General features: G+C 40.6%; 1 protein-coding gene across 1 annotated transcript in view; it reads right to left on the minus strand.

Annotated features, from left to right (window-relative positions):
• The window catches only part of DCX (doublecortin), a 122877-nt gene extending 110462 nt beyond the window's left edge, over positions 1–12415 (minus strand). Inside the window, exons 1-2 of the mRNA XM_010302347.2 lie at positions 12357–12415; positions 11642–11782 (exon numbers count right to left, since the gene is read on the minus strand). The gene's annotated coding sequence lies outside the window, so the exon portion shown is untranslated. The remainder of the gene's footprint in view (positions 1–11641; positions 11783–12356) is intronic.
• Between the last annotated feature and the right edge of the window lie 209 nt (positions 12416–12624).

Consider the following 12624-nt stretch of genomic DNA (forward strand, 5'->3'; position numbering starts at 1 on the left):
TTATTTGCTACAGATTAGGTAGCAAGTTAGGCAAGATTGTGGAATTACTGTATTTATTTTCCAAAGATAATACATCTTTGTGGTATGTCTATAATTCAGCTTAATTCTGGTACAGACAGAAAGTTTGTTCACAGTCCTGTTTATTCATGTGCCCTGCAAAAAATGACGCGCATGACTAAAAATTCAGATGCAGATAGATCTGAAAAGGGGAAAAAATCCCAAATAGTATTTTCTTGGTACATGAGTTGTAAACTTAGTTGTTGCCATTATGATAGAAAAATAAACCTAGAGATGGTGAAGTCTGCTTGATAGATGCAGTGGACTTAAAAAAGACTACACAAAATGTTAAGTAAAAAGCATCCAAATACATAATTCTATGAACAAATGCTAAAGCTACAAGAGAAGATTTAAGACTACATCCTTGCGGATTGGGGAAGATATTATTTTCAGTTCCTGCTCCTGACACAGATTTGACATTTGTTTGCAAAAAGGAACTGCATGTTATACATTCCATCTACCAAAAGCCTAACCCCATAAAGCCCTCTGAAATCTTCACCATCCTCAGGCTTTTACAAAAGGTTGTGAAGTTCCAGCACAAGTAAGAGCAGTCTTCGATTCCTGATATTCATTCTGTGGGCACAGATATCAAAACAAAGCCTGAAAAAATCAGAATGATAAGTTGATTCCTTGCACACTTGCTCTCTAGAATGCAGTATATGAAAATTTCCTCCTCAGTCCTTTTGTAAGAAAGAACAGTTAAAGTATCATCTAGGACAGTTGCTGTTATGTGTGAAAAATAATCCTAAACTCAATTTTGATGGACTGGATTTTTCAGAGGTACTCTAGAATTTCTTCAGCTGAAGCCAAAAGAAACTGTCAAGCTGTAGGCAATGCTAAGTTGTGCAAGCAGATCTGGATACCAGAGAGAAAGGGTCTGTCCAATTCATATGTAATTAATAAATAACCCACTCCCTATACTCCCACCTGAATTTCATGTCTATGTAAACTTGTCAACTGGGAAACAAATGATGAATAATTCAGAAGACCTTCCCTTCCTTCTCCTGATTTATTAACCCATTTTCAAAGTATAATTTGATCAAGCTAATAGCCACAGACTTCCTAAACTGACTCTGTCTGCATTAATTCTGTCTTCATGGTCATAGTCCTACAATTACAGTCCCATTTAATAGCAATTGATTAAGATACAACAACAGGCACCTGCAAGTCAAACGAGAGCTCAGCAACATTGTTTGATACTTGGAATCTGTTCTCTGCAAGTGAGAAATTAATCTTATTTAATCTGGGCTGTTGTCCTGAAGCTAGTTCCTCTTCAAGTCCTGAAACACTTGCACCACAATAGCTACTGACTGATGTTTATTCATGTAGTTTTATGACAAAACACATACCCACCCGTTAGGCTACCCGTTGAACTGTGTGGGCAAGCAGGTGCTGAATTGGGGTACTCTTTACAGGACAACACAAACCCATGAGCTGGATTTGAGGGTATCCCAGGCTTTGGCATCCTCCAGCTCCTTCCCACTATTCTTCCAATGTCCCTTAAACATCTTCCCATACTAGAATCCTGTCTTTGGCCCAGAACTCGCAAGCGGGTGTTTCCAGTGCTGTGGTGCACAGAGTGGATTTTTTCAGGCTATGTAAGCCTGTATTATCAGCTTGAAAGACACAAACCTGGATGCCACCTGCTGAAGCAAAATTTAGAAGGAAGATTTCCCCTTTACTCCTCATGCCTTAGCAATCCTAATTCAAACTAATTCATGCTCATAGCAGTTAATGTGCAGCACCTTTTATAATGTTACTCCATAATCCTCAGGTTACTAGGAACCTGTCCAAATAGCTGTGGCATGACTAGCAGATAATGCCCCAGGAAGCTCACATGGGGGCTGGTGTGAGATTGCTGCCATACACTCACTGGCAAATCTTACAGCTTGTCACAACAGAATCAAACTGATGTGGCTTTGCTGTTGTTCACAAATTTTTCATGCTTCCACAGCTTGGAAAAGCTCTGAAGAGCTCTTTTGGCACTGACTCCGTCAGGATGTGGAGTCCAGGTGATAACAGCACACTGGTTTGCATTTACTTCATGTTGGCACCTAGCGGGGAAGAAATGTGACTTGCTGTTGTTCAATGCATCCAACAAAACAGAGAGAGGAAAGAGAGGAGCATTCCAAATGCACTTGGATTTGGCTAATGTTGTCCTGAATTTCAAAGCTCTTTAATGTCATAGAGCATAACCAACACCGAAAGGGAAAGCTGACAGATAACTACAGCACAACGACATTCTCCATATGCACGTCTACTCCACAAGCTACTCGGGAAGAAAGAAACCACTGGGATCAGGCTGCTGAGGCTGCTTTTCCATTGTTTGACTTCTGCTTGTAACTATCCATCAATTCACTACCAGACACACCATTGCCCCACTGTCCTGCTTACCTCCACACCCAGATTGCTCAGCACCGGCTTAGCTGGCGTGAGGCTGAATAATAATTTGCTGCAAAGCAATTTGGGAAAGATATGCTGACAGACTGAATATATACTTACCCTGGGTGAGATTTTGTTCTATTTCTACTTTCCAATTAATTTTGCCTGGCTTAGAATTCTTAAAATATCTCCAAATGGATACTGCTTTAGTGGAAATTCAGTGTCTTCAGTGCCCACGCTGGACAACAGCAATAACAAAGAGATTAGGAAGAGTTTCTCATGCTTTAAGGTAGTGGGAGGGACCAGATGCTGTCTTGAAGGCCTTTTGCTGAACAACTGCCTTCCATATCCATAAGCAAGTCACAGTTCAGACATAATGCTTGTAGATAACACCTTTACATTTGTTTATCACTCCTGCCACTTAAAGGCTCGAATAAGCCTTTACATTTCATGAATAGTGATTAGTTCAGCATCATTGCCTCTTTTTTCCTCCTGCTGAGGAAACTTGAGATTACAGGAATTACTCACACCTCAAGAACAGGGGACAGCGTAAGATACTTATGATTAAAACTTTAGGTCAGAATGTCCAGTTTATACAGGCACACAAGTATCCATGACACAAAGAATAGTAATCCATACAACAGGTATGCAAGGCAAAGAAGAGTCTGTTGTGGGTAGATGTGTGACTGTAGCTTTCTCCTACTCTATGTTTCACTCATGATCCAGCTCTGAACCCGAGAACAGGCAGAAGAGCCACACAGTAAATCACAGCAACGAATCACAGCAGAGCGCTAGGGATGTTCATGTGACGTAAAAGAACAAATCTGGAGACCAGTTGCACATCAGACAAAAAGGTAAAGAAAAGCAGGACCTATAGAAGGACTAAATCATTGGTTTTGTTTTCTACAATAAAAAATAATAGCTCACCATAAATTGAACAGTTCCAAGAAAAGGCTCACTAAGTTGGAATTCAGGCTACTGGACGAGAAGCTGTAACGTGCTTCCTTTCTAACTGGCTGGTCAAAGAGGTCCATGAAGTATGGGACTAATCTTGTATGGAATACAGTAATGGTCAGAAGGGATTAGCAATTCCAGCAGCTGGAGGTACCATATAGCACTTTAGTTTCCTGCCAAGCTAAAATCACAATAGCTCATGATGGCAAAATGGCACTAAAATATGATGTTGTTGTTTCTAAGGAACTTTGAAAGAAAGGTGTTGTCTATGTGCTAGAACTGTCACATGCAATGACCATGTCAGTAACCCATTCAATTATGAGAAGCTTATGCTATGGTAGCATCACTCATAGAACCAGTACCTTCTCAAAGAAATCAGATGCTGCCGTGTCAGTCTCAGAGGCAAAGACATTGGCAAAATCAATTGCTCTCTTAGTGGTAGAGCTGATCTTTTTGGTCCGGTGTTTGGATTTTAACAACGCTTGACACATCATTCACCACAATTAACTTCACAAACCTGTGTATGTTTCCTCGACAGGGATAAACCAGACTCAGATTCCCAGACTCAGATTCCCAGACTCAGATTCCCAGACTGGGAATGAATGGTGTGATCGCCAGGGCTAGTCATTGTTGAAAGACAAGCAGTTCCTTGCATTGAGGTCAGGTACAGCAAATGCAACTGAGCTGTACCCAGTTTGTCTCTGTGCATGTTCCATGTGCTGCTGCTTCCATTTTCCTTTGCATATCACTGTGTCAACCATTTAAGAAAGAACAAGGAAACTGATTGCAAGAACTTATCTAAATAAAATCTTTACATTCTTAAATTTACATTCTCTGTGAATGTAATTTAAAGGTAAAATGAGGAGAAGCCAACCAGCTTTCCCTGGACTGTGATCACATAGATTGACTTCAGCGTTATTGAGGCAGGAAGACCTGTGAGTTGATAGGTTTTGTCTGTTTTCTGAAGATTTTGTCTTTGTGGGTGTATAAATTCTCTCAATTGTTTCCTTCAAGGAAAGACAAACATGACAAACAAATGTCTCCATGGCCAGGAAGCAGCGAGAGCCGTTGCCTGTCTCTCAGGTGATTAGATCCAGCTGTACCAGGTTTTCACTTCCCAAGGTATCATCTTTCAGCAGTAGTCATCATTTGTTTTTGTGGGGTTTTTTTAGTAGACCAATCTGTAAATAAATGCAGTCCTCCTCTGGGGAAGGCTGTTTATTCTTTCTTGTGAGTCTGAAAGATCTTTCATTCAGCATTATAAAGTATGTGAGACCATTCCATAGAATAAAAGTTTGGACTCAATTTCACCAGACAGCTGGGGAAGGCATGTTTTAGGCAATTTCAATGTTAAACACTGCCTCTTTATTTAATACTGCAGGTTTAAAACTCATAATAGAACATCAGACAAAATAAACTAATGCCTAGTGAAATGTCTATATGAGATTATCGCATCCTCAAGTGACCATAGCCTGTTCTTTGTCATTCTCACCTACAACCATCCTCTGTTGTGCTGAAGAAGCCTTGCAGCTCTTCTCTCTGCCGACTTTTTTGCCATTCAGCAGTCTTTTGAACAACCCTCAGCAGAGCTTTGCAGCTTAATGAACTATCTCAGGTTTGCAGAAATCCAATCAAATCGATGTTGGAACTTGGTCTGAAGAATAGGACTGGGAGTGAGGAAATCAGAGGTTTTTCCCTTTTCAATCACAGGCAACCCATTTCACGATATAACATGCCTGGTAACAGAAACTACAATACACAAAGCTAACTGCATGCCTGAGTTGTCTGGGTACCCATGCTAGTTTGGAGTGTCTCAGAACTTCATAGAAGTATACTAGAACTTCTTTTCAGCCATTTTCTTCCCAAGTCCCTCTAGTCCAACATTATTCCTTGAGTATATGTCAATAAATCCATCAACTCTCAATTGACAGTAATGTTTTTAGGCACAAATCAGTAATTATTTTTAGTACGAGCCTAGATGAAGGATGAAAGGAGTTTATACAAACCACTTCACATTCCCTCTTTGTCTCCTAGGGTAGTCCTTCATCTTTTTCTGGGTTTAGGGTTTTTTTGGTGGTTTTTTTCTGTGGTAAGTGGCTGGCACAGGCTCTCTCTGGCTCTCTTTATCTATTGAGAAATGTATAATTAGAGTTCTTTAAGATTTTTAGCATTTCTAGAGGGAATTAGTTCTTTACAGAAGAAGGGTTTTCTCCATTGTGGGATTCATACCATAATTAGACAAAATGATGGGCTAAGTCCCAGTGGAAAAAACGCACTGTAATTGGTGTTCATTTTTGTAACATAAACCCATGGAGATCATGCTGATTCCTCCTATTGTAGCCACTTCTGAAGCACAGCGTTCAATTTAAAACTGATGTATCATTATTATTTAGTACCCACAAGTATCCTCAAGGCTTTATCCATCCAAGAAGTCTGACGTGAACCTTCTTCCTCTGAGAAAAATAAAATGCCCCAAAGAAAATTTAACATCAGTGGCATTTGCATTGTCTAGTGTCAGAAGCAACAGATTACAGCCAGCCGTGCTCTTCCTTGTTCAGGCATCCTTGAACTTAAGTCAGAAAAAAAACACTTGGCATGGCACAAATCATATCTGTACATCAAAGACACACAAAAGAATTTCTTCAACCTACACAGTACATAGGCCAAGAAAATAGCTAATTACAATCATAGAACAGAGGTACCAACCACAAAAGACAGATCTCACTGAGTACAAGCAATATGTGGCAAGACTTTGTGAAAAAGAAATAAAAATATTTACATGGGTTTATTGCATCTGACAAATCATTAATGAGGATGGGTGTTATTAAGAATTAACCAAATTTTTGTAATTAATTTTTAAATGAAAAATACCAGTCTCACATTTTTTTTGCTATTGTTTTGCTGATTTCAGAAATCCAGGATGCTCACAATTAAGCCAAATAGTTAACTTCACCTTCATCACAAATGTATTTTTATAGAGGAACAATGCAGTACTCTGTGTATATGCAATTCTTCTAGCTAATTAGCACCTTGGGGTAGGTCGTTCATAAACAGAAAACAGTAAGGGACCTGCAATATATCCCAGCAGTACCTTGTGTAATATCAGTCTCAGAATCAACGAAGATTTCACTTAAATCCTCACCAAGTCACTGCCTCACAAAATAAAAAATAAAATTCCATGTCCAGAGAAACCAAAGAGAATGATTTTGCCTATTGTGACAGAAATCTAAGGCCCTGGAGGGAAATGGGACACTGTCTGCTTCAGAAGACGCTTCCTTTTGATCTTAGACATGAATCATTTATTCAGTATCAAAGCTCGCTGCATTCAGAAAAATTAACTTATTTCACTAGTTATGCCAGAAGTGTCATCATATTGACTGTGGGTGCTGCCAGGCAATTATATCCCTTTGATAAAGGACAGAAAAGGAACATTATTTGCTTCATGGCAAAGGCACTGGGTCAAGTTCAACACTGTCTGATAGCAACCTGATGCTGTTCTATACCACGGTTGCCCAGCAGCCTGCAAGTGTCCTCAGTCCAATTTCTGATAGCCAACTGCCCTTATCTGCAATGAAAGCTCAGAGCCATTACCAAAAGGATTAGAAATAGACCATGCTGTGAAGCATGAAGAATTTTCTCAGCCTTCGTAGTTCCACCTCCCAAGCAAGGCAAAGGAAAGCTGACCTGTCTGTATGTCTGACAAGTATGTTTCACCTTGCTTTTGGATTGATTAAAGACCTCAGTCTACCCTCAGCTGTCAGCCCAATCTGTGATACACTTAAAATATCAGACAAACCAAAACCAAAGCCCTTCACTTGGACTGATTTAACCATGAATCATCATTTTAATATGGCACAGTGACAAGAACAGTGCTTTGCACTGTTATATTGGTATATATTGGTATACAAAGCCTTATGTAAATGAACAGTCACATTTAGTATCTAAACATCTCTGAGTTTCATCGGGGAAAAGGAAAGGTAGTATTACTGTAGATGGAAGTACAGGTGGCCATGCATAAGTATGCTACAGGGTGAAGCAAACAGGACTATCGTGAGTTCAGCAAAGTTTTCTCTAGGGACAAGATAATGTAAAACAGTCTTGTTTTGACATTAGTGCATGCAGCAGTAATGACTCTCCCAAACGTAACACTGAGCTCTGTTTTAGATCTAAGTCAGTTAAATTACACTGAGGATGAATCTGGTCCAATATTTCTAAGCGAGTTCGAGCAAGATTATTTATTTTATACAGATTAATGTTATCCTGGAATTATGATGCAAAAAATCCTGAGAGAAGATTCTCAATTATATGTTGATACCTAAATAAGAGTATGTATTTGTAAAGTGCACAGGCACACACACTCAAAACAGTTTTCCAGTTGTAAACATGACTATATATCTCTCTCACACATCTCTCTGCATACATCATTAGGACATTAAAGAATAAAAGCCACAATTTTTTATCTTCACATCTTTGTGAATTTCACTGCATAATATTAACCTTCTGGTTTGCCTCTGCATAAAATATTGCTAGCATTTCTGGCAGTAAAAATGCAACCATAAACAGGAAATGCACGCAAAGAAAGATATTTCTGGTATTGATTCTTAGTATGATTCACTGCTATACAAACATGCAAACAAAAAAAATGGTGGCCCAGACAGAGCTCCAAGTTGAGCTGAGTGGTTTTGGCAAGTATCTAGCAGCTACTTTGATCCCTAATGTCTAATGGAAACTGGACTGCCTGTAAATAATAAGCTATCATTAAAACAAACAAAAAGGAGAGATAAATCAATCACGACTCCGTCAGTGCTGCTGCACCCCTGCTGCTGTTGCAAAGGCTTGGGAATGATGCAGAGGGTACAGTTCCTCTGAACAAGACTTGCTGGAAACAGGCGGACTTGGTGCACAGAACATCATTTGATCTTCAAGGCCTTGTTGGCTATCTCTGTTCGTCGGCTGGGAAGTGAACCTCACATGCTTTCTCTACTTCACTTGGGTTTTGAGAGCCAGATTGAGAAGAAAAAACAGGCATCGCAAATGTAAAGATGCTAATACTATGCTGAAAAGACAGACCAAAAAGGTGCCTGTGTGCTCGATGCCTTTTGATGCCCTGATGCCACTGACTGTGTATGCCCAATACCCGTGCTCTTCTGCTTTCTTTTCAGGCAGAATTGGAGTAGCTTTTCATTAATTGTAGGATATATGCAGCTAAACTACATACTTCCAAAATCCATTTACTTAATCAGCAGGCTGACTTGGGTGTCCCTGAAGACTTCTGAAGAGCAATTCAAAATACCCACATAAACTACTGCTGCCGAGCACCAGCTATTGCAAAACAACAGGCAAACAGACTGGGTTCATAGATCACCTCCTTACCTATTTTTATGCTGCACAAAGCAAAGAGAGATATTTGTATGTACTCGTATACTTGGGACCAGCTGGGAAAAGGGAGGAACTCTGCTCACTTGGAGCTCCTTCCTAAAGATCTAAAACTGTTGGTCTACTTAAGCCTAATATTCAAATTTCCTTCAAAAATGCACATCAAAAAGAATAACTGAAACATGAAGTCTAGCTCAGTGCTGTAAAAATGCATGCGAGGCCACCTCAGGATTTGATTACATGTGCACCAGCACAAGCTGCCTTCAGAGAACAAAGCTCAATTGATTTCAGGGAATCTGATTTGCCTGGATGAAAATGAATTTTTAATAGATTTGGTTGTCAGAGGGATTATGCAGGAATATGAAATGGCAGGGCACTCACACAGTGGATTGCTATGGAGGTGTTTGCTGGTGGCTAGCAGGCAGGAACAGTGGCGTGTGTTTTCCACAGACAGCACAGAGTAGTGCCAGGCTGTCACAGGCGGAGGTTCCCTGGGGAGCCAAAGGGACCAGTTGCCAGGAGACATCACCATACCCAGCCTTCGCAGTCAGGATAACATTCCTTGCAACAGACCTCAGACTCCCTCCTACGTCTGCATACCGGCCTGTTTTGCAATCATTCTTCAAATTATTTCCTTTACAATCTCCCAAATATCCCCAACACTTAAAGAAATTACCAGCTTTGAGAAATTTTATTTGATATGAAGCTCATTTTTCTGGTTCTTTAATGAAAGCATTGATCCTTGACAGAAACCTAGCAGGGGCATCAAGCATCAGTAAAGATTCAGTTCAACAGCTGGTACAAATCAGTTGAGCCATGCTCCTTGTAACACAGGTTTAAACACAGTATGTGCTATATCTCAGGGTAGAGGGGATATAGCACATGGGCAGGGCGAAGACCAGCAGCACTTTCATAAATTAGTAATTGCTGAGCTTCCAGAAATCAGGTCTCAAAGAATCATGACATTCTTTAAATGCAAAGCAAAAGAGAAGTAATAAAAAGATACATAGTTATATAATAAATATTATTTATGCGTTAGTCTTCAGAGACTTAAGATTCAGTGAGTCGTTTTTCGGTACCCTCTTCAGAAGTGTAAGGCCTTAAAAATCACAATTATGTAATTCCAGAACCTGAGACTTCAAGGCACGCCACCAAATATTGCAAAATTCAGAAAAAATCCATGAGACCTGTCAGATCATGGACTGATACAACACTCATTCCAGCTAAGCCACAGCCTCCCCTTCCACATCAAATGTGAAATACTTAGTGGACATAGCTCCTCCGTGCTGCTTCAGCACATCTTCTGCTAGTCAGCCCTGAAGAAGAGGTGACCCCACATCCCCTTTGCTGTCTCCAGTCAGTCTGAGCCTTTGTGTATCTGTAGGCTATCTGACAATCCCCACGGCCAAATAACAAGCCCACAAAGAGGCAATTCAAAGGGTATAGAAATGTTGTGATGAAATATTTCAAAGTATACTATTTAAATTTGCCTGACAAATGTTCCTCTGTTATTTTCCCAGACCAAGCACCTCTGAATCATGGTAATATGAAGAAATCATTCTGCAAAATATTCTCCATCTAATTTTCACAGTTCCCTACAGTGAAACAGAAATATCATCCCTCATAGGTACACCACTACATCTAAATGAGAGAGGAAAAGGAAGTGAACATTTTTTCAGTTCAAATTTATATCAAGCCAACTAGAAATAGAAGTAAGACTGTCTTTACTCATTTTGCAAATTCTTGAGAGTGCCTTACTTCATAGGAACTTGAGTGATGAATGGATGGCTGAAAGCAAGGTCACAGCTCAGGTACAATGGCAACCACTGTAAACCCATTATAACTGCAGAATGGATGCGTAGACTTATTTCACCATGATGGCAAGTTTCTTTTTCAATTTTGGCAGAGTAAGAGCATGCACGTGGTGAGTTATAGTGCTTTAGTTACTAATGAGCAGTAATTTCCTAAACTACTCTAATTAAACTAATATAAAATAATGATATAAACAGGAAAACACTCCAATATATTTAAATTATATCTTCCTAACTTAAAAAAAAATTACAATAATTTAATTATCCTATCCTTACCTTTTCTCAGAAAGATTTACACATGTGCTGACCCTCATTTGACACACCTGAAAAATTTAGCATCCTTCTTTTTATCCTAAAATCTGACTTCCTATCCATCAGTTGTCAGGGCCTTCACTGCAATAATAGGTCTTAATTGCCCTGACCAGCCTCAGCTGGGGCTTCCACCCACACCCTCTGACAGGGACTTCATTTAAGCTCAGGCTTTAAGTAGAATCATAGAATGCTTTGGAAGGGACCTTAAAGCATATCTAGTTCCAACTCCCTGCCATAGGCAGGGACATGCTCCAGGAGCCTAAAGCCCCATCAAACCTGGCCTTGAACACTTCCAGGGATGAGGCATCTACAGCTTCTTTGGGCAACCTGTGCCAGTGCCTCACAACCCTCACAGGGAAGAATTTCTTCCTCATATTTGATCTAAATCTCCCCTCCTTCAGCTTCAGGCCATTCCCCCTTGTCCTGTCACTCCCTGCCCCTGTAAGCAGTCCCTCTCCAGCTTTCTTGTAGGCCCCTTTAGGTACTGGAAGGCTGCTTGTAAGGTCTCCCTGAAGCCTTCTCTTCTCCAGGCTGAACAACCCCAGCTCCCTCAGTCTGTCCTCACGGGAGAGGTGCTCCAGCCCTCTGAGCATCTTTGTGGCCTCCTCTGGACCTGCTCCAACAGGTTCATGTCTCTTTTTATGCTGGGAGGACAGAAACAGAGGTGAGTTGTAGGTGTCCTTACTGTCAGTTCTGCTCCTGAGTTGCTGTTTGGGTTTCCTGGATTGACCTTGCAGATGGTTTATTACCTTGTCTTTGCCCAATGGTCACCAGGCTGCTGGACCTGCTGCTGTTCCGCTTGCTTTTCTCTGGTGTGGTCAGACTGCGTCCTGTTGGTGAGGTCTTTGCCTGGCTTGCGTTGTGGTTACCCAGCTCCTGGCTTCTTTGTCCTGAGGGAGAGCAAGGTGAGGCTGGTCAGGACCACTAAGGCCCTGTGCACTCAGGACTCTGATATTGTTTTGCTCTACAGCATGTTTCCCGAGATAAAGTGCCTTCTTCCCCCGGCCATGTCTGCTGTCAGCACCATTTGCTTTAATCAAAAAATAAATACATTTCAGTGTGGCTCATTATGCTAAATGAAAGCAACAAGGGGCTAATGAGCATTGTGAATGAGCCATTAATATGGCAATCAGAGGTATCCTCAAGATAGCTACATCTTTTCTGCATCTTTCTGGGAACACTCAGTAGCATAATAGAGATGTGACCCCAACTATTAAATTTAATTCAGGGAATAAACAGATTTAGATGTCTAACTTGAGTAGGTTTTTTGTAGAATTGTACATTGTGTTACACTTGCAGTTAAGAAAGAAAACTGCTAGTCCAGTTTGTGCAACCGCTAAGTGGTTATTCTTAGCCTTCAGTGGACAAAATGATTGTGTTAACAGATTTAATATTTGAATTTTTTTGAAACTGTTATCCCTCTCCCCACTCCCCCCAAGTTTTTGTCACTAAGGGGAAATGTACCTGAAATAATAAATTTACTGGTGGCTTCATATTTGCCATTGAATTAATGTGGTTTAGCACTGAACAGCATTATTATTTTTCAGAAAGGGCCTTCATCTCCAGCTGGACTTCCTGCCTCTTGGGTCTTAGGATCACATTCCACAGGGAACTGACTTGCTTTTGCTCAAGGGAGTACTTTTCCTCAGTCCTCATAAGAAGGTAGTAAGACCAGCCTGAAACAGCATCAGAAAGAGGTGCGCTTAGGAAAAGGGCAACAGGGAGGAGGGGA

Source organism: Balearica regulorum, chromosome 11 (assembly GCF_011004875.1).
Source record: "Balearica regulorum gibbericeps isolate bBalReg1 chromosome 11, bBalReg1.pri, whole genome shotgun sequence".
NCBI lineage: Eukaryota > Metazoa > Chordata > Aves > Gruiformes > Gruidae > Balearica > Balearica regulorum.